The 22,986-nt window shown below is 34.6% G+C and overlaps 1 protein-coding gene across 1 annotated transcript in view; it reads right to left on the bottom strand.

The window, feature by feature from the left end:
• Nucleotides 1–22,986, bottom strand: part of LOC108740202 — a 224,584-nt gene that overhangs the window by 73,960 nt on the left and 127,638 nt on the right. The window contains exon 3 of the mRNA XM_025980992.1: nucleotides 8,733–8,795. The gene's annotated coding sequence lies outside the window, so the exon portion shown is untranslated. The remainder of the gene's footprint in view (nucleotides 1–8,732; nucleotides 8,796–22,986) is intronic.

Here is a 22,986-nt window from a genome sequence, read left to right as displayed (position 1 = left end):
TGTCAAGGCGATAAAATCAATTGGCTTTGTATGTAATTGTCATTTATAAATGTACCTGGATTATGGTGCAAATCTTTAGACCACGTCGCTACAGCTTAGCAATCGGAAGGACACCGATCTGATTCCGGTCCAGGTTGCTCTATAATTTCCTCGAATCATTTTGGCAAATGTTGGAACAGTATATTACTCAATGGACAACATTGACCTACAAAATTCAACATTCTCTTGTCTAATTTCGAAATAGACTGAGTCTAGATTGATCTAAAATGTCAGCTGAATTGATTTCTAAATTGTATTATCGGAGTTAGGTTATATAATGTAAAAATAATATGTTCAGTCTCTCAGAGTTTCTGAAAGCGAGACTCGAGTCTCCGCCGCTCATCGAGCCTCTCTGGTGTCGCTCAGAGAGAATGTCGAGAGACTGTCAAAAAAACTGTTTAGCGTCTCTGAACGAGAGACTCGAGTCGCTCATAGAGAGATCCTCATTTCGTATCCAGCCTCTGAACGAGAGACTCGAATCTCTCAACGAGAGACTCCAATCTCTCAATAAGTGGTGTCTCGACAGACATGGTTAAAATTTTCTAAATTCAACATTTCAGAGATCCCAGTCTTTCTACGAGAGACTCGAGTCTCTCAATTGTGCACTTTTATTTATTCAGTCTCTCTGTGAGAGACTCGAATCTCTGAATTAACTATTTTATTGTCGAGTCTCTCATACAGAGACTGTGAGAGATTCATAAAAACACCTAGGTAATAACTGAAAGACTGTGAGAGACGCTCTCAGAGACGCTGAAAGACTCTGAGAGACTGGAGACAGACTAAAAATTTTTGTCTAGGGAAGGGCATAATGTTTTACTCATAACGATCTTTTTACGTTTTTTTACCAGATGCTTATAGTTCATCTCAGGTACATCTCGTCTTATAGACCAGCAGTAGTTTACCAACATCTCAAAACTCTATTTTGCCTGATCCTTTATCATAAGTATATTCTACAAATAAAGACTTTACCTGCCAGATAAGTTCCACAGTTACAAGAGACTCCATTAATTTAAATCTGCTATGAGATTGACGATATATCTGGACCATATCTTCTAATGCTTCATTGCATGAATTATTAGCAGAGCGAAGGGCGTATTCTTCTGATAAATTAATTATAGGCAATTCATCACTTTATAAAAGATGAGGCAAACTGCCGATAGAATAGGTACTTGGATATTCTGTGGTCATCTCCTTTTTGTCGATACGTAAAACAGAAAATTTTAATTTGATTTTAAGCAAATATTCCCCGAGATAAAAATGTTCAGTCTCTCAGAGTCTCTGAAAGCGAGACTCGAGTCTCCGTCTCTTATCGAGTCTCTCTGGTGTCGCTGAGAAAGACTGTTGAGAGACTGTCAAAACAACTGTTTCGCGTCTCTGAAGGAGAGACTGGAGTCGCTCATAGAAAGATCCTCATTTCGTATCCAGTCTCTGAACGAGAGACTCGAATCTCTGAACTAACAATTTTATCGTTCGAGTCTCTCATACAGAGACTGTGAGAAATCCATTAAAATACCTAGGCAATAACTGAGAGACTGTGAGAGACACTGAAAGACTCTGAGAGACTGGAGAGAGACTGAAAATTTTTGTTTAGGGTCTCCATATTCGTTAAAGTTTATAAGATGCCATGCAAACGTTAATTTAATAGATGTTCTCGTACTTGATGTGAATGTGTTTGGTTGCGTATGTTCATTTCGAAAGCTTTTTGACGAAATTCAAAGGAAGAGGAGACGATGTAATCTCACAGCACGGTTTGAGGATACAGAACACCGGTTTTAAATGAGATTGCGAATTAAGAGTTGTTCCCCTAGTAAGTACACACACGCCCTCGTCGGTGGTAACAGAATGGATTATTTCGAGAAATGGTTCATGTTCATTTTTCATTACACATCGGGGTAAGGGAACGAATATGGTTCGTAGATTTAATTGAATGGGTGTTAATAACAGCGTGCTAATGCGGGTTCGTTGGTGCTGGTGTACATAGTAATTTATTGCATGTGAATACACTCGATAAGGAGAGTATCAACAACGGCATTATTGAAACACGACGGAATTCCCTAGAGAAATTTTATGGTAAATACTTTGTGAGATGATGGCATAGGGCATAGGCAAATGCTTCTTAAAATATGAGCATACACAGGTGGCGAATTGAGAACTGAATATAGGGATATTCTATTATAACATGCAATCGTCAGAGGGCAACATCATCTTTTGAAAAATACGATGTGGTAATGATATCGTACCGAAAAATAAGTAAGCATTGACAATTTTCGCCATTTTTAAACGCGACCTGTCTTCACCGTCCGTTATTTAAATTATTTGATAAGGGATGTACACTATGTTTGATAAAAACTCCAGAATAATTAAGGGAAAGGAAGCTACATGAAAAAGAAATGGAATGAGCCATTTCGCATCACTCAGTGAAAATGTGAGGGTAATGACCTTATTCTCATCGTATCGACCATATGTGCCCACCTTGTTCGCATATTCTGCTGGTAAATACATTGCTTTTTGCTTGATATTTTCACACTCAACTTATTGTTGTAGTTTGTGGTGATATCAGTAGTAGCAATCGAATAGTAAGTGCATCGTCACACGTGAAATTGACCTGTCTGTGTACCAGCTGTTGCGAAGGTCACGGTAGATATGTTTTCGTTACTTAACGCTTGCAGTAACGAAGGACAATAAGAGAACGCGGATGTCACACTGACTACTGTTCTTAATAATTGCCGGCTTGTAAACTGGGGTACTTTTTGTGCATACTTTTTACACCCCCTACTTTAGGGCGCTATCACGAGATGCATTCTGCACTGCCTCTAGATATTACCTTTCAAACATCAACAATCGGTCTGTAAAACCGAAGTTCGGCGAAACAGTTTTAGCTGCGATAAATAATAAAGTTTGTAAAAATGTAACTTTAATTTTATATACTTATATTATGCATAATTTTTATGTAAGTATGCAGATATATTATTCATTTATATTTAATTTTATATACTTATATTAGTATATTATTGAATTAATATCAATTGTAATCAAGTACATGTCAGATAATGAAAGGTATTTAATCAATCTTATACAAATTTAGGAGAATTACACATTCAGAAACGGTTTTCGGTAAATGCATTAAGAATAAATCTTTAGTAGGGTAGTGTTTCCTGAATTCTCAGCGCCGTCTGCAGTAAATTGCGAATGTGAGATATAGTCTTCCGCAATTTATAAAACCCCAGGATACCGCATAGCTTGATGCAAACGTCGCCTATTTTACCTAGCTTGCCATAAAGAATAACTGCGGATTTAGTAGATAAGGGGGTGTTCTCCCTCTTCCTGATGCTACTCCAACTCTTGTGAATTACATCCGCGAAGAATAACGACACGAAATAACACTTTTCATGCGATGCTGCAATCGCTTTAAATCAACCCTTTCTGAGAATAGCAAAGCAAGTGTCGGTAATTCCGTAATGTATGAAAGATTACCGAAATTATTGTCGAGAATGAGCTTCCTTTTCAACATAGAAAGCGGAGTGTTGTGGTGGAGGATTTTTGTAAAAATGGTCGTTCAGTAAGAGATGCCTTTCGCATTCAATTCAATAGAACGAATAACAGACACAACAATGAGGAGAAGAAGAGTGACGTTCTACGGACACATTAAGAGAATGGATGAAGAAAGACTGACGAAGAGAATATTCAACTATTTCGACAGAAAAACCAAGACACAGATTGCATGGATCAAAGAGGAAGAAATGAAAATTGTTGGAGAGGATGTAGAGAGAAGACAAGAATTCAGAGAGAAAATTCAAGGGTTTTCAAAAAAAGCCAAAAAAGAACACTGGAGCTAAGTGGACGGAGGAAAGAAAGAAACAACATGCAGAAAGAATGAAAGATTACTGGAAGAGAAGAAAGAAGGGAGAGGAACAATCATAAGTTATGTCATGTGGTCTATAATCGGCCAAAATCGAAAGAAGAAGAAGTACCTACGACATTATAACATAAAGGATGTAAAAATGCGTATGTAGCGCATTCGCTCTGAACATATATTTATGTAGTAAATATTAGTCTAAAAAATGCTATTTTTGCATTGATGTTTATATCATACGTAGGTACAGGTCTGACGAAGGAAGCTGGCGAGCGGTAGCGCAGGTACTTGCCCATTTATGACCTATTTGGGTAAGTCACTTGGAACCGATACAGAAATAAGCTTTCAGTGGGCGTAAATTATAGTATTAATACTGATAGGACAGTAGCGTACTAGAAAATAATGTAAAAACATAACTTATCAAAAAGAAAAAATTAATCTATTGCTTTTGTTTTATAGTTAGTTTTCACATTCACTCTCATCATCGGAATCTCTATCACTGTCACCAACATCAACAATTATTTCTTCTGTTTGTCTGTCTATTACTTGCTCACTAATCCCAATTTTTAAATATTTAATTTACGCCCCTGATAGGAATACAGAAGAATGAGGGCTGCAATCCTTATACCTAAAACTGCCTACTTTTGCCACCACGCATCCACGCCATTTAAAAATGTTCGCCAGCTTCCAGCGTCAGGCCTGTACATCTATTTCTCATGTTATAGGATATGAGAAAAACTTGATGTTCCTTTTTCACTACATTGGTAAAGACCGCGTTTTATCATTTAATTTCAAAAATCTCCATTGTAAAACGATAATAACACTTCCTCATGAATTTTCTAAAGGTTAATATTATTTATTACAAAATGTTGAAGGGGATAAAGTAAAACGTTAGTTTCATTTTCGTGCAAGTATCATACGACAAACCATTCGAAACCGCCAGTTACAAGGATATAAAGAATACCTTTTTTATTATACCCTTGTTGAAACTTTTTCCCTGATTTAAGGAACGAAAGCACAACATAAACTCGTCGGTAGGAGATGGCATTTACTGTTTATATTTAAAGTATTTTTTCCGCCCCGTGGAAAATACCACGCAAGCCGAAGGCTAAATCACACACGGGGGTGGTAAAATCCTTTCCTAATACGGAGTAAACGCAATTTCTGAAATTAGAAAAAAAACTACTTTCGGAGCATGGATTAGCACTTCAATAATGTGAAAGCTGTATTGACAAAACCGTATGGTATGAAAATAAATAAAAGCGAAACAAAAATACTGGTATGCAATGGAAGATAATTCAAGATGGAAAGAGTAGTAGAGATATAGAATAGAGGATAGCGCAGGGACGAGTCGCATTTAACAAAAAGAAGTCACTTCTTTGCTAGCGAATGACTAATTCGAAAAAGATTGTTAAAGTGTTTGTCTGAAGCAGGGCGCTGTACGAGTGCGAAACGTAGACGGCAAGCGTGGCGGCAAAGAAAAGGTTAGAAGCGTTCGAAATGTGGTGTTACAAGCGAATGACGAGGATAATAACAACAAATAGCGTAGTAAGTGAAATCACGATTTGTGTGATAGTTTTAACAAAATATTGTTCATCACCTTAAATTTTTGTTGTTTGGTTACGTGCCTGTCACGTAGAGGTAATTACGCCGTGGGTTCAGTACAACAAGTCGATATCTTCATGGACTTTGTCGAACATTTCGAATCCCATAAAATGTAGCAATTTTGTACAGATGGCGATCGCTACGCTATTTGCAGTTGAAAATGTATTAAGAGATAGTGATTTGAACTCGTACTATTTTGCCTTCTATTTTCAAACACGATTGTTTCTGTTAATTTTGCTTAATAGAATCTGATCGTTACTTTTTATTGTTTACCGATATCGATCCAGTGAATATTAGAAAAATACAAGTTGTAGCATTAAATACTGAAAGAGCAGCCAATTTGACAAATATTGCTTCAATTTTCTAGAAGTTTACACCCGGGAACACTCTTGAAGGTAGGCAAGCAAATTCGGAAATACAAAATACAAACAATAAAATCGAAATTGAAAGTTGAAGAAAATTTAACTTCGTTTAATTTAGTCTTTTGCTAAGCAAAGACTTGGATTTTTTTGTTGATATTACATTTTGGAATATGGCATGAAACCTTTTTTTTAATTAAGAATTAACTTTGCTACCCGACTTCTACATTTTCACCATCTTTTACTGACAACCTATTCCAAAATTAACTCCATCTGCAATTAGGTGAACCGTGTGAAATATGTTTTTTCAGCCGCGTCTATCTGATAATATCCCATACCCATTATTTAAGAGGAAAAATGACTGAAGGTATTTGTACAAAGATAGTGTCTTACCCTTTGATGATGACTTGTCGGTAGAGATCCCTTATGTTCGGGTCTTCTTTGCCTGCAGGGTGTAGCTCTAATCCTATGTCGTAATTTAAAAGCATTGAAAGGTTTAACCGATTCCATTCCAATTAGATATTATGTCAATTCCAACAGATAGACCAATATATATATATATAGAGATCGACAGATTCGTTAATTTTTGCTTATTGGTGGAAGTATATTATTGACGCCTGTCATTTCCGGACTTAATTTGTCGTTAATAATGTTAGTCTATACATACTGGGACCGCTAAACGGATGACTGCAATTAAAGCATGTGATGCATACTGATCTAATTAAATACTGAAAGTTAGTGTGCAACTCCCGACAGCCATGTCAGCTCATTAAGTCAGTAATAGGTACATTATCGCAATGGTAATCAGTTAACAAAGTAACATTGTCGATAATGCTGTCAACACTCCTTATGAAATAATAATTGAAGCAGAGATAGATAAAAACGTAAATATTCTCAAGGAGTTGACTAATTTCATTAATTTTATAATTTTTGTCAATCATAAATATGTTACCCAAGATAAAAATGTTCAGTCTCTCAGAGTCTCTGAAAACGAGACTTGAATCTCCGTCTCTCATCGAGTCTCTCTGGTGTCGTTGAGAGAGACTGCCGAGAGACTGTCAAAAAAACTGTTTAGCGTCTCTGAACGAGAGACTCGAGTCGCTCATAGAGAGATCCTCATTTCGTATGCAGTCTCTGAACGAGAGACACGAATCTCTCAATAATTGGTGTCTCGATAGACATGGTTAAAATTTTCAAAGTTCAACATATTTCAGAGATTCCAGTCTTTCTACGAGAGACTTGAGTCTCTCAATTTTTCAGTTTTATTCATTCAGTCTCTTTGTGAGAGACTCGAATCTCCGAATTAACAATTTTATCGTTCGAGTCTCTCATACAGATACTGTGACAGATCCATAAAAACACCTAGACAATAACTGATTGACTGTGAGAGACGCTCTCAGAGACGCTGAAAGGCTCTGAAAGACTAAGAGGCTGGAGAGAGACTGAAAATTTTTGTCTCGAGTAATTGGTTCGCGGTTAGACATATTATTCCGCGTGAAACTATTTTTAATGGTTTATAGTAAATTTAATTGTTACATCTTATAAACGATTTAAAAAAGTAGTACAAATATCTCCCAATTACTCCCTCTTCATGTCTGTAATAAAGCCGTTCCATTTGAAAAATTAAAGCAGCGGCAGTTTGCGAAACACAACATTACAAATGCTTTCGTAGTCTGATTAATGTAAGTTCAAAGCCCCTATGTAAAACATTTTTTTTGAAAACATCTTTTGAGAAAGTATACAATATATCTCATACATTTGGGGCACCCCGTATATATGGCTATAAATGCGTGCATTACTTTTTTATTGGAATATGAGTTTTCACTAAATTGTATTATGCATCTTTCAGATTTCTAGAACTCTAGGAAGCATCCCCCTCCTCAGACTAAATTTTGACGAGGTAACCGCATAATTGCCCATGTTGGTTCAAGGATTTACCGAATTCTTTCATGAATAATGTGACACTTAATTAGCGCTTTGCTGTTCTACTTTGCCAAAACGGATACACTTCAATCTATTCTAAAGATTTTCAGATTAGACATTTCCCTTAATGTAAGATAATTAGATGGATAGATTTTGTTAGTAATTGTTTCCAATGGAAGCAAGTATAAAGGGCTTTAACCCCCTTTAAAAGGGCTTTGTAAGTTGAACAAAACAAAGTTAATCTATATTCTAAATTGACTTGATGTGACGCCAATTGGATAATCTCTCAACATTATTATCGGCTTTACTTCACCAAATCGGAAGGGTTACCGCACCAAGACTATTGTTTAATTCTAAAAGACGTAGTTGAAAATTCCGTTTTAATTTGCCGAGATAGGAGTTATTCGATGCCTTCTAATTAACCGAGTACAATGTTACTTTTAAGCTGGCAGCCCGGAAGTCCTAATTAATTGTATTCATGAAAAAAACTTCTACTCGGAAGCGAACTTTAGGTTCATTTAACCCGGGAATAGTCTGACCATATTACAACTTTAACGAAAAAAGCAATCTAATTATGTAAAATAAAATATAAAATCAATTATTACCGTGCTAGCGTCATTGGATTTGGAAAGAGAAATAAAAAGGGAATGAAAATTACGACGTGTATTAAGATGGCACGTTAAAGTTATATTTCTTATTTCTGAAGAATTTCAATTACTCATATTTTTTGCTGCCGATTATTCAATAATTTGTTACCAAATCCAAAAATTGTCGCTCCAGAACGGTACTGACAAATAGACCAAATGATATAAAATGCTGTAATGCTGTAGTACTTTAGCTAATTTTGATGATATTAATTGTAATTATAAAAACCTCTGCCCAGTAGTTTTTGTTGCGTACAATATAAATATATTAGTTTACTATCCATTATACAATACGAATAAGATACGCACCTATATAAGCTGAACTTCTTGTAGCTATAGAAGAATCAATTTGTTTCTGTTAGATGGACGAATCTGGAAATGAAAGAAAAATTGTCACAGATACAGAAATCAAATTAAAATTCATAAAAATGTACATAACGCAATCCATACATAATACGTATGACTAAGATTTGACTCGAGGAACAAATCAGAAGCTACACAAAAAACAATACAAAATTTTCTGAAATCAAACCTAAAAGTACTCAAAATTAAACAGATGTTCTTCAGTTGTCCAGAAACTTGCATTTATTTTGTTTAAATAAAATTAGTATTTTAATGATTGTCGATGCTTTAATTAACTTCAACCCGTCTCGTGACGCCTGGGAACAGTGTACAGTTCACACACACGGCGCAGTCCTGCAAGTAGAAGACTTTTTGTCAAGTGATGGTTTTATTACATTTAAGATTTGTTGCAATGTCAGTATATCAATCATCATCATAAGGTCGTCAGTCTGAATACTGATTGGACACACACAGTGGTGTTGTGCTAATTTTTTTTTTACCAGAACGCGTATATATAATTATATAGACAGGGCCGATCCTGGGTAGGAGCATATGTAATCCTCAAATGTAGCATCGTACTACAGATGGCGCTCACCACGCCATTTGTAGTATTCTCTAAAACGCGCTGTTAAGACAGCAGGTAAAGGTTGGTCTGTGTTCTGTCGGAGCTGCCTGCGCCGCGCTGATGAGATCCAAAAAGATCGAAATCGCGATCCGCGTCTGGCAGTTTCGACAGAATACAGACCACTTCGAATTATTTTGTTAAAAGTATCATAGTTTAGTTTATAGCTACTGTAGGTATGCAGGTGTATTTCTTTCGTCTTGTTTTCAAACCTGGTAAGTAAACGAATAATGTCTCCCCAAAAACAAGTGCTATTTCGTTTCTGTGATGTCACATAAAGTAATTTGCCCCGAAGAGAGAAATACCTTTTTTCGCCGTAAAGTACAATTTGGGAAAGTTTTATCTGATTCCATAAATTTCAGTTGTACTAACCAGGGAGCGGTGGTCGGATTTCCGATACCGTTATAAATTTCCCGATAAAATTGGGTGACATCCGCGGAATATACAAGATAGAAGCCCCTGATATGTCCCTCGGGAAAGGCGAGCATTTGGCCTTATTTTCAGAAATAATGTAAATATAATTCGAAACACACGCACATTAAAATATTTTTTCCTTTTTCTGTACGTCTCCGACAACTTCTTGATAGCAGTCGTGATATGAAAAGAAATAATATGATATGTTATGGTGAATTGAATAGTTTCGACTTTTATTTGACGAAAATCTATGTTTAAAGAAGATTAGGAAATACCTAAAACACTTCCAAAAATCTTTATTTTGTAATAAATAATATTTCGTCACAACATTGGCTTCATCAGATGAATTAAGTATTGACTACTAACGATAATAACAGACTACAATAACTAGTAACTATCACGCTCATATTATTGTTAATAATAAATACTCAATTCGTCTGACGAAGCCAATGCTGTGGTGAAACATCATATCACAGATAAAGGTTGATGAAAATCCTTTTGTTAATGTTTAGTGTTTTGTTTTTAACATCATGAAGTTAATTAGCTCCTTCAAGAATAATTAGTACATTTTGCTTAATTGTGAGTCTATATTATAGTGGCTTATTCCGCCTCTGCTCGTTTATTTTAGGGGCTTAAATTTAGTTCAGTTACTGTTTTTATTACATCTAAAATAAAAACTAAAATAGGTTCCTATATAGGTATGACTCGGACTACAACGACCACAAAACCATTTTAGATTACCACGACATGATGCAGATTTTTACAGCTGTAGGCAGTTTTTATTTTAAAATACATACGGGTCTGACGAAGGAAGCTGGCGAGCATTCGCGCAGGTGCTTGCCCATTTATGACCTATTTGGGTAAGTCACTTGGAACCGATACACAAATAAGCTTTCAGTAGGCGTAAATTATAGTATTAATACAGATAAGACAGTAGCGTACTAGAAAATAATGTAGAAACATAACTAATCAATAAGAAAAAAAAAACCTATTACTTTTGTTTTATAGTTAGTTTTCACATTCACTGTCATCATGGGAATCTCTACTTGCTCACTGATCCCTATATTTAAATATTTAATCTACGTCCCTGATAGCAATACTGAAGAATGAGGGCTGCAATCTTTATACCTAAAACTGCCTACTTTTGATACCGCGCATCCACGCCATTTTAAAATTTCCGCCAGCTTCCAGCGTCAGGCCTGTACATTTTAACTTTAATCTAGTATTTATACAATTTTGGTTAGGTACTTTCCACTCTGACACTGGCAAACTGCATCATGTTTACTTGACTTATTAATTTTTAAAATGTGTCATTACCAGATTTTAATTTACGAAAGAGAAATTTAAAGGATTTTAAAGAGAAACGTTGCCTTTTTATTTTATTAATACCCTGTTGACATCTGTAAACTATTTGTAACTGTCCGACAGATTCAGTCAAGTCAACTTAACAAAATTTGTTTTCGAAATAAGTTTGTGAAGGTCCCACGTATTCACGTGGAGAGGCAGATATTATTGTCCTTTAGATAACAGCGAAGGTTGAAGGCAAAAGCCAGCCAATCTGAGCATTACATGCCTTTCTCTTCTACACTAAAACGGCGTCAAGGCTATCGCAGTTGGCATCTAACCAACATCATAATCTGCATGAATGTTGTGTTAATCGAGCGGTTGTATAGAGAATGATTATCCTTCTTTTAGTTAATTTACTTAGCACGTGATGTCGGTCAATATAATTTATTAGTGGTCGTTGAAAATTAACTGTTATTATCGTATTACGTGTGTTTATCCTTCATGGTCTGGCAAGGTATCCTTATTTATTCAATCTTGAAGAGGGACATTATTATGGTAAGTTCTCTATTAGTATTATAGTTTTTTGAATTTGAAAGTCGCAAAAGAATTTAGTATTAGGGTTTTCACGCCAGATAGCACGTCGATGTAGTTTCTCAGAAAAGGTTTTTAGACTCGTTTATGTATACTTAAAACTTATATCATAGATAAGACTAAAGAATATAAAATTATTGTTGGGAAATGCAAAACAAGCTTTTAATTTTAAGTAAAAGGTAATTATAAGAGTTGTTACGTACAAGAGTTGTAAAATGCAGTCAACACGGTAATGAAACTTACAAATTAATGTTTTTGTATTAATTTTAATATACTGACATAATAGCCTGATGTGATATCAAATTCATTTACTTAAAAGCTCATAACTGTTCGCACCGAGATCATTACTTTGCTATAAAATTATTCTACAAGTTCTACAAATTATATGAAATGTATAAATTTAATGAACCTACTTTTCTTAAAAAAATAAAACCTTTTTTAAAAAAATTGAGGCAGTTCGGCCGAGTTATAAATAGTAAAATCAGTAACCAAATCAAAGATAATAAAATAAAATATATCTTAAAANAGAAAGAGCTAGAGATTATATTTACTAAAATACTTTAATTTGATCAGTATAGTTATTGTGTCAACTAGAAAAGTTCGGGTGAATTCGGATTACGTTAATTCAAAACTAGAATAGCATATTTATTTGTGTTTGATATTTTTGAATCAATAAGTTAGTAATTTCCGACTGTACTGCTGATAATCTGGAAAGAATGTATGTATTTCGGTAGTCAACGTTGACAGCTCATTTTCTTTTTTCTTTGTAGGGTCCGTAAAGCACAAAAATGTCTAGAAAAAATAAAATGATGAAAAGTGAATTTTTACCGTGAAAATTTATTAGGTATCAAAAATGATGAAAGATCAGTCTCCATAAGGTTGCGAGTCAAAGTTCTTTCTAAAAACAAAATTATTTAAATTTTAATTTCGTTATTAGATGACCTATTTTTTAGTTTAGTCAATGAATGATTGACCATGATTAAAATTTCGACTTGAGCAGGACTACTTTAACAATTATTTTATTAATTGCAAGTAAATTGGATCAACCTATTCTTCTGAAGTCTGAAGTACTTTCGGATTAAAGTTGTTAATAATAAATACTTAGCTGTGTTCTAAAATCAGTTTAAACAAATTAACACATCTCATCCTTTATTTACTGCTTCAAAAAATTGAAACATTGATGAATAATGACATTAAGAAACTTCCAGCAATAATAGTTTAATGAATAATGTAGCCATTCTAAATTAATAAATAGAATGAAGGCTGGATGTTTTAATTAGAACGTTTGCATTCATTTTGTACCAAAATTACGAGCGTTAGTTAATGAGTAAAAAACTCTCTTTTTGTAGGTAGTTATTTCTCGTCACGTATGCGAATAGAAACAATTGTTTAAAGCTCGTAATTTAATCCTAAAAATTTCGCTTGCCATTAAAAGTGGCATTTGCTCCTTTTCATACATCTCAACGTACGCGGTCTCCTTTGAAAATCTACATAATGACACGGTGTATTATGTGGGTGACGCGAATCGAAAGCGAGTCCTCGGAATTTATACAGTGGTAACTGGAAACCCTTCGTTCTAAGAAAGAAAAGTGCAGTCTAATTAACACATCCATTATGCGATCATGTAACATGCACCGCTAACCAGAAACAAGTTGATGCAGACGAAGGATCCATGATACTTTGCAAAATGTAAAAAGTATGTGTTCCCTGAGGCATTTCTTGTTCAGTATTTATTATAAATAAAGGAAAATATTCTGTTTCAGTGGAACAGGCATAAAAATATTACGGTATATTACGATTCTGTCCCATAGTCAATACTGACACCAGGGATAATCTTAACGATGGTGAAAATTAAAAAAATTCAATTTTTAAAATATAAAACAATTAGTGTTCATTTTAATAATAATAAATTTGTTTATTTATTGAAGCATTTCTGATCATAAGGCGCGGATTTTGAAAATTAGGTTGGTACATGCAATTTTCGCTGTTTGGAGTTTGTCATACCCCGCATGCTTAATCAGGTTGCATATTAGCATCAATTAGCAGTATTTCAACTATAACGTCCAAAATTGGCATAGTCTATAATAAAACTGTCGCATTTACTTTTTTCTTTCAACTTACCAACTAGACTAGAGTTGTTGCTGACGGAACACCTACTTTAACATACGACAGATGTAGGGAATATCGTAAACATAGAAAAGAGATGGCAGGTAGGAGTTGCAGCGGACACTAGTAAAGAAACAGGAATAACATTACATAGGTTAGTGTGTAACAGAGAGATGCAGAGAAGCAGAACTTGAGCATGAAAAGGAATGTAGGAAAGCAAAGACGGTTCCCTAGACAAAAAGTTTCGGTCTCTCTCCAGTCTCTTAGAGTCTTTCAGCATCTCTGAGAGCGTCTCTCACAGTCGTTCACAGTCTCTCAGTTATTGAGTAGGTGTTTTTATGGATCTCTCACAGTCTCTGTGTGAGAGACTCGAACGATAGAATTGTTAATTCAGAGATTCGAGTCTCTCACAGAGAGACTGAATGAATAAAAGTGAAAAATTGAGAGACTCGAGTCTCTCGTAGAAAGACTGGAATCTCTGAAATAGTTGAACTTAGAAAATTTTAACCATGTCTATCGAGACAACAATTATTGAGAGATTCGAGTCTCTGGTTCAGAGAGTGGATACGAAATGAGGATCTCTCTATGAGCGACTCGAGTCTCTCGTTCAGAGATTTGAGTCTCTCGTTCAGAGACTGGATACGAAATGAGGATCTCTCTATGAGCGACTCGAGTCTCTCGTTCAGAGACGCTAAACAGTTTTTTTGACAGTCTCTCTCAGTGACACCAGAGAGACTCGAAGAGATACGGAGAATCGAGTCTCGCATTCAGAGACTCTGAGAGATTGAACATTTTTATCTCGGGTTGTTTAAAAATATAATACTTTGTATGTACTATTCATGAAGCATTTCCTAACTTAATAAAGGTGTGTTCAAACGACTAGGCCCAAGTGGAAATAATATTTTTTGTAGATAAATAATATAATTTATTGCGGACTGCCAAGTTTTATCGTCTCAACCATAGATGGTAATGACATACCGAATGTAAGGAATGTTAAGATTTCATCTGAAATGACTTTATTAAAGCTTGTACAATTATAACAGCTAAACTTGAATTTGTAAATCTGAAAAATTTCATTTATATCCACGCTACGGTTTCATTTCAGCTTAAGAATTTGCCTCGCTACGTTTGTCTGAAGTGCAAATTGTATTTTAGCTTTGATATTCTCCTTATTATTCGAACAAAGAAAGAGCTAGAGAATTTGCATAATTCTGTACACGGGCTGAAACAACTCTTAAAGCGTAAATCGTGGCATTACAAGACAATAGAAACGGATACCAGCCGGCTTTGTGCGGTTATAAAGAGCTCTAACACGTTACATGGAATCATTTCTACAAGTTGTTGCTAAGGTTTCGTAGTCAATATTAATTTTTTTGTTTATTTACTTACAAAACGAATATTCTCCTTCACAAAATTAAGTTACTTAATTGTATATAAAGATCGACGTACATGGCATGAATAATTGAATGAAGTTTTGTGCAGTTGTTGGTAGAGACTACCATGGATAATGTTTAATAAATTGGACAGCAAAAGTGGACTTATAACCTCTAATACAATTATAGAAATAACCGATAAGTTTATAAAAAAAATTTTTTAAGAATTTAAATTATATAAAAAGTAAAACGAAAGTACTGGTACGCAAGGAAGAAAAAAGTAGGAAAAGAGCTAATATAAAGATAGCAGACGAAAGATTAGAAGAAGTGGCTGATTTAAGGTACGTAGGAAGTCAGATAAATCAGAACGAAAGGAGTAGTAGGGATATAAAGCAGAGGATAGTGCAGGGTCGAGTCGCCTTTAATAAAAAGAAGTCACTTCTTTGCTCGCGAACTGTTAATTTAGAAATTCAAAAAAGTTAAAGGTGTATATTTGGAGCACGGCGCTGTACGGGTGCGAAACAGAAATAATGGGAGCGGCGGAAAAGAAAAAGTTAGAAGCGTTCGAAATGTGGTGTTACCGACGAGCGAGTGTTTAGCTAAGCCGCACATCAAAAAAACGTAGAACATGAAACAATAATTTACGAAAATGCGAAATTGTTTCTTTGTTACATATACTAATCGAAGAAACAAAAATAAAGTTTGCATTAGTAGTAGCCAAACCGTAGTAAGAGATAATGGAAACTGATGACGAAGATGCTGTTGTGACAACTCTTTTATTATCAAAAAGCAATAAAAACAAGAAACGACGTTATTAGGCGCATCTACATAGTGATAGATATAAATCGTAAACAAAGTACTTATTTAGTTACAAAAGAATTAAACAATATTCATCCCGCCAATGTTAGCGTTTATACACTTGGCAATAATTTTCTAAATTTTTTCTTATAATTGACTACTGGAGTATTTCTTCAGGTTATAATTATATTCGTATTGATCTACCAGCCCATCAGACGCGATATTAGATTCTTCGTCGTAATTATTCATTTTATATACATCATCTAAGTATGCATTTAATTGACAAAACAGTAAAACTGAAACAGCAAAATAGAATACGATCTAATATTTCATCAAACACGTTTCATCACGATTTCAGTTATGAAAATATTTTACCCATATGAATCACACTCGTTTCATCAATGTACGTTTAGCCGTACTCTATTTTCATGAAGGATGTTTCACGTTTCATGCTTCATGTTTCACGTTTTACGCTTCATGTTCCACGTTTCATGTTTCCTTGATGTGCGGCTTCCCTCAGACTATAGGTATTACCTAAGTAGATAATATCGGAATAGAAAAGCCGCATTTATAGTTCAAAAAATGTCTTCTAATAATTTCAGTATCAAATAAAATCAAATCAAATTTCGATCTTTTTGGATCTCATCGCTACGGTTTCGAAATCGCGATCCGCGTCTGGCAGTTTCGACAGAATACAGACCACTTCGAATTATTTTATTCGATTAAGCTAACGTGCCTATCACGTTGAGGTTGGCTACGCCGGGATTCGTTTTCAGCAAGTAGATATCCACACAAGTGGACCTTGTTGGAGCATACGTAATCCTAAAATGTAGCATTGTGCTACAGATGGCGTTTACTGCGCCATTTGTAGTATTTTCTCATTTCAGTAACATCAGTAGCATCATTGTGAAACATTTTAATAATTAGGTACATGGCTTCACAAGATATTTATATTTATTGGAAATCGCTATAACGAGCCCAACCGTAAAAGCTCTTGAATTTATAATTTCTCTAAGAAGTTTTCTTCTATTTTTTAGAACATGAATTTTCTCAGAAAAACTGTAGCTTCAAATACTGGAAGTATATGGAAATCTAATATTCTAGAAACGAAATAGAAAATTATTTTATTGTCATTATGGTCCCCACACTGTAGGTAGTTCTGATAAATATGTAATTGATCGATTCGGACTAGCAAAGACGTCGAAATAGTGATATTTGTGTTTATATGAATGCTCTATTATTATTGATCACTAATGTAACACATCCAAGATGTGTTGTTGCTTTATTGGAGTCTTCAGTTATTTACGAATTGTGGTATATATGGTTTGGATTTATAAAAATAGATCAATATAAAATTGATCCCAGTTTCATAGTTTTTATTTTAAAAGAACAAACAGCTCAAAACCCCAACGCCAAAACACTACACTTTAGTTGTCCGAAGCACTTTTCGGTAACAAAGTTACCTTCTTCAGGGACAGAGTTGTGAGTTTTGAGCTATTCTGTTTGTTCTATAACAACCGCCAAAGTTTTTCCAAACTTCATATTACTTATTTTAAACATATTAAATTATCTAGAAGACTTTCACTACTTATTATTTGTGAGTGACTAAAATACAGTTGTGTATTTTATTATATAAAGAACATTAAGTAGTTTCTGACTAATAGCAATTTATCGAAACCACCACATGTAGATTACGATTTCAAACTTATCAATTAATTCTCATTAAATATGTCATAGGTAGTTTTGATAAACCATAAACCAAAATTGCTTTATTTAAGCAAGATAATTTACATCAAATAAATAAAATCATTTGCATTATCTTTTACCATAAATTTAGGTATGTACAATTAAATATCCCCTATGAGAGGCAATTCAGTTATTTGAAATGTTAGATTTCTCCAAGAAAAGGAAACGTGTAAAATCAACCCCATTCATTATTACCTATATGTAAACACGACCAGATTTTTTCGATTTTTGAACACGTTTCTTGAAAGTTATTTGCTTACTGAGCTTGGTACCTATGAGAAGCACGTGCTTTATTACCTTATCAAAAAGTCAAATCCGTATAAAAAAAGCGGTTATAAAATACATGAGCGAATATATGTATGTGGTACCTATAAAGCTTTACGACCTATTTTATTATATCGTAAGATGGCTTGTGGAATTTATATTTCAGTACAACGTAAAACAATAAAAAAAATAATAACTCAACAGATCTATATTGTGATTTGTACTGATCTCTAAAAAGAAACACTTGTTTCCGAAGGATTTTCCCTGTTAAATTTGAATTTGACTTCAAAACGTAAGCAAATATTCCCACTGTCTTTTATTGTTCTTATTTTCATATCCAGAATCTTTTTTTATCTATATTTTTTGTCGAAGAAATTCATACATCATCATCATCATCATCATAAGGACGTCAGTCCTACGACTGGTTGGACACGTACCTCCACTCTTTCCTATCTTGAGCTAATCTTCGCAATTCCCTAAAAGTAAAACAACCCATATCCTTAACCATCAAAAAAAAAAAAAATTTTGGGTGTTTCATTCCCACCAGCCAGTAAGGAAACCACAGAAAAACTTGGACACTGGCAGACGAACCCGAATGCTAAGCAATGGTCTAAACCTCTAGGCCATGCCGCTCGGTCCTTAACTATCTGCGAACAGTACTCTAATATAGGTCTACCTCTACCCCTCCTAACTTCCGTTTTTGCTTCTAATATGTCTCTGACTAGACCTTCATGCCTAAGAAGATGTCTACTAATCTATCTCGCCTATTTCTTACTGACTTTCATAGAGTCCTCTGTTCTCCTACTCATACCTCTTCATCTCTAATCTTCTCTATCCACGATATCCTCATAATTCGTTCATAACATCACATTTCGAACGATTCCAACCTTTTCTTTTCCGCCGCGCCCACTCTCCATGTTTCGCACCCGTACAGCGCCGTGTTCCAAACATACACCTTTAACAACTTTTTTCGAATTTCTAAATTCGCGAACAAGAAGTGACTTCTTTTTATTGAAGGCGACTCGACCCTGCTCTGCTCTGCTTTATATCCTTACTACTCCCTCCGTCCTGACTTATCTGATATTTTTAGATACCTAAAATCCGCCACTTCTAATTATTCGCTCTTTACCTACTTTTTCGTCCCTTGCATAAGTATTAGACAACAATTTTAATTCTTGTAGCACAGTGAAAACGACATAGCATTAACAAATGTTAACATAAGAACACGACTTTGGCAACTGTCATTTAATGTTTCCTACTACCCTTTTCGTGTTTTTTGTTACCGTTTTTGCCTTTTTTATGTTCATCTCAGAACAATGCTTGGTCGACATTTACATTCACAATCTCGGGAGTTAGTGCTAAAGTTATTAAATTACTTTGAACAAGAGATAGAAAATGATAGCCGCTACTTCCATTGAGTGCTATCCATGAGGTAATATCCAACAAAACAATACTTCCAAAAGACATGTTTCTATATCTATTATTGTTATAGACACTTTCTACAGCATCTTGGGATAAGTTTGAAAACAGTTGCTCTCTTCTAATAAGGAAAACAGGAAGAAAGTTTCAACTTCCTTTTGCTTCACATTGTAGTAATTTTAAAATTTTTTCAAATAGAAACTTATACCCAATCTGAAGCAGCTATTATTCAATTAAAGTAGAATAATAGTCCACTTAGTTTGACCGGCGCAAAATAGAAAAGAACAGCACTAGATCAGAAAAGAAAGGAAACAACTCTCGGCCAAACTATTAACCGGTGAGGAGCGTATAATCCGCACAGTACTGCACGGAAAAATTGACCATTTTATCCACTAAAATTGCATTGCTCAAATGTGCTGTTATTGCTACCATTTAATACTGAAAATATCAACGAGATGTTTATTTATATTTTTAAGACATATTAATGGCTTTAACGCTTGTTTTAGACTTGCACTACTATTCATGATTGAACAAAACTTTTGGCAGGTACTGTATGAAAAAGTATGTTTAATGAACTAGAGTCCAGAGTATAATGATTTTTTTTCTCCCTACCTACGATTTTACCAGCGCGCATCCAAGACATTGGAAGAGGCACATCGCTAGAGAATGTTAATGAAGTATACCATGAGCATCAAATTTTATATCTACTTCCCTATCATTGCCAATTTAATGAATAATACGGGATGAAGCTAAAGGTTATTATATAAAACACTGGGGAGAGTTGGTTATGATAATCAGAAAGTGTCGGCAACGTGGCAAGGAAGCCATTAACGAGTAGTCGTCACAAAATTGAAAAAACTGTGTAGAACTCTATTTCATTGTATAATCTAACTTCAAGATCGGACAGTTTAGATGAAACTGAAACCGGTTAAAGAGAATCATCAAATGAACAATGATTTTCCATTTAAATTTTTGAAACGTATGTGATACCCACATAGAATATTATTCTTGCTACAAAACTTGAAAGCTTTGACTTCAATTGATCAAATAAAAACTAACGTAAAGTGGAACTTTTTCATAAGGCAAACAAGTCGAATGGTATTTCCGCTTTCTACTTGAATCGAACTGCCCTTAACAAAAGTTTATGTTTACATCCACTATTACGACACAATAATTCGAAATCTGGTGTCCGAAGAACATGATCATAAATCGCGTCGTCGTACCCCTACCATAGTCGCTTTTAAAACGAAACAGGGGCTGTCTATTTATATGCGACCGGGAACCCCTACCGATCGCATATAAATAGAATTTGGGGAGAAAATATTGAAATCCCATGGCAAATATCCAAATACGTTTTCAAGGCGTAACTGCTGCACGGTCTACTGGTTAGTCGATCGGCCCATTGACGTTATTTTTTGATGCTTCTTTACGACTTTCCCTTTTATATATTGAAATGTATTCCGAGGAAAAAGAACTTTCGGGTCTTATTATGGGCGCTATATATACATATGCATGTGTTTGTATATTTAATAACTATTTGTATACGTACATAGGTGTAATCGATAGTATCATTTATCGTAATACAATAATATGCTAACATATATGAGTGTAAATGAATATATTTCTGATAAATCCCGGAATATTAAAAAAATTATGGTAACAAGTTGTAGTAATAAAATTGAAATACATTACAGTGAAGTGATTTTTTAATTAACTTTTACCACTATAGACCATAAATAAAAGAAAAACTATAATACTGGTATGCAAGGGAAGAAAAAGTAGGGAAAGAGCGAATATAAAGATAGGAAACGAACAATTAAAAGAAATTAGAATCTACGCTCGCGAACGGTTAATTTAGAAATTCGAAAAAGATTGTTAAAGGTGTATGTTTGGAGCGTGGCGTTGTACGGGTGCGAAACATGGACAGTGGGCGCGGCGGAAAAGAAAAAGTTAGAAGCTTTCGAAATGTGGTGCTATAGGCGAATGATGAGGATAACGTGGGTAGAAAAGAAATGAAAAGGTATTAGAAAGAATGGGAGAACAGAGGACTCTATGGAAGTCAATAAAAAATAGGCGAGATAGGTTGGTAGGACACCTTCTCAGGCATGAAGGTCTAGTCAGAGACATATTAAAGGCAGAAACGAGAGTTAGGAGGGGTAGAGGTAGACCTAAATTAAGTTGCCGTTCGCAAATAATTAAAGATGTGGGTTGTTCTAATTTTAGGGAAATGCGAAGATTAGCTCAGGATAGGAAAGAGTGGAGGTATGTGTCCAACCAGTCTTAGGACTGACGATCTTATGATGATGACTATAGACAACTTCAAATTAATGAGGAAAAATTGTCATTTAATTTTATTGAATCCAAATTAACCCTACAAAAATCCTTCTGTCTTAATAGGAAGGGGGTTACGTATTTAAGCAGGCAGACAGTCCACAAGGAACAGGAATGTAGACCGCGGTAAACTTACCTTAATTTCTGAACGACGCACACTTGTGGTGGACAGGGCTGAAGTACGTAACAATTAGGTAAAAAAAATATGATAAATAAAATTTTGATTGGTTCCCCTTATTTAAAAAAAAGCTTTAGACAAATGATTTTGACGAGGAATTAATTTGTAACTGGATTTTGATCTTTGATATTAAGTATTTAAATTTGAAGTAATTTTTTAATATGAATACATACTATTGATTTCAGCAATGCAGAAAAAACAGAGGGAAATTTGATAATCGAAAATACCCTTGAAACTGATTTGCTTTTAATTTTTAATATTCGCAATAATTTTTATACGATTGCGTGACATTTAAGATAAGATTATTGTATACTTCACCCCATCCGCTATTATTTTATTCTATGTTACGTGCATGCAGTTAAGTATGTTGACGTTTGCATCTCTGTAAAATATTGAGAAAATTTGGTTACATTCCGAGTACCTAACGTTGAAATTTGGTAGATACTTAGGTACCCAACTTTGCAATTAAACCATATCTGAATAGATTTAAATGATACCGCTCGATTAATAGCTATAAAATAATGCTAACTCTTATGTTATTTATTCTTATGAGAATTTCTATTCTTTTGGTTCACAATAGTCTATAATTCTGGATATAGATGCAGTTTCTTTGGAACATGAAAAATGAGGTGCATTGTCTGTTGTTCTCATAACTGAGATTTTTAGAATTGGTTTGACTAGTAAAATAAACTAAAAAGACTATTAAAAACTGGTTTTACATCGAGGTTGTTGTTATAACCGATGTTGTTATAAACAACTTCCATTGTATGTATGTTTGGGGGACGACTTCGTACGGTTCCGAAGCGTGGACGGTGAGAAAAAAAAGCAAAAAGGTTAGAAATGGGAAGGTAGGAGAAAAAAGTTGCTGTGGCTGTTAATAAGAGAAGAGGAGAACGTATGATAGGACATAAACCGTTAGTTAGAGACATGATGAAAGTAGAGACGGGTGTATAAAGGGGTGCAAAGGAAAACGTGGATTAGTTTTTGGGAAATGGGAAGGTTGGCTCAAGATAGGAAGAAGTGGAGGTGCTTGTCCACTTAGTCTTCAGATGGGTGATGATATTAATGATAATTTAAAATCAATTTTTGTTT

This window comes from Agrilus planipennis, unplaced genomic scaffold (assembly GCF_000699045.2).
Source record: "Agrilus planipennis isolate EAB-ADULT unplaced genomic scaffold, Apla_2.0 scaffold2, whole genome shotgun sequence".
NCBI classification, from domain to species: Eukaryota; Metazoa; Arthropoda; class Insecta; order Coleoptera; family Buprestidae; genus Agrilus; species Agrilus planipennis.
This window is presented reverse-complemented; position numbering and strand designations above follow the sequence as displayed.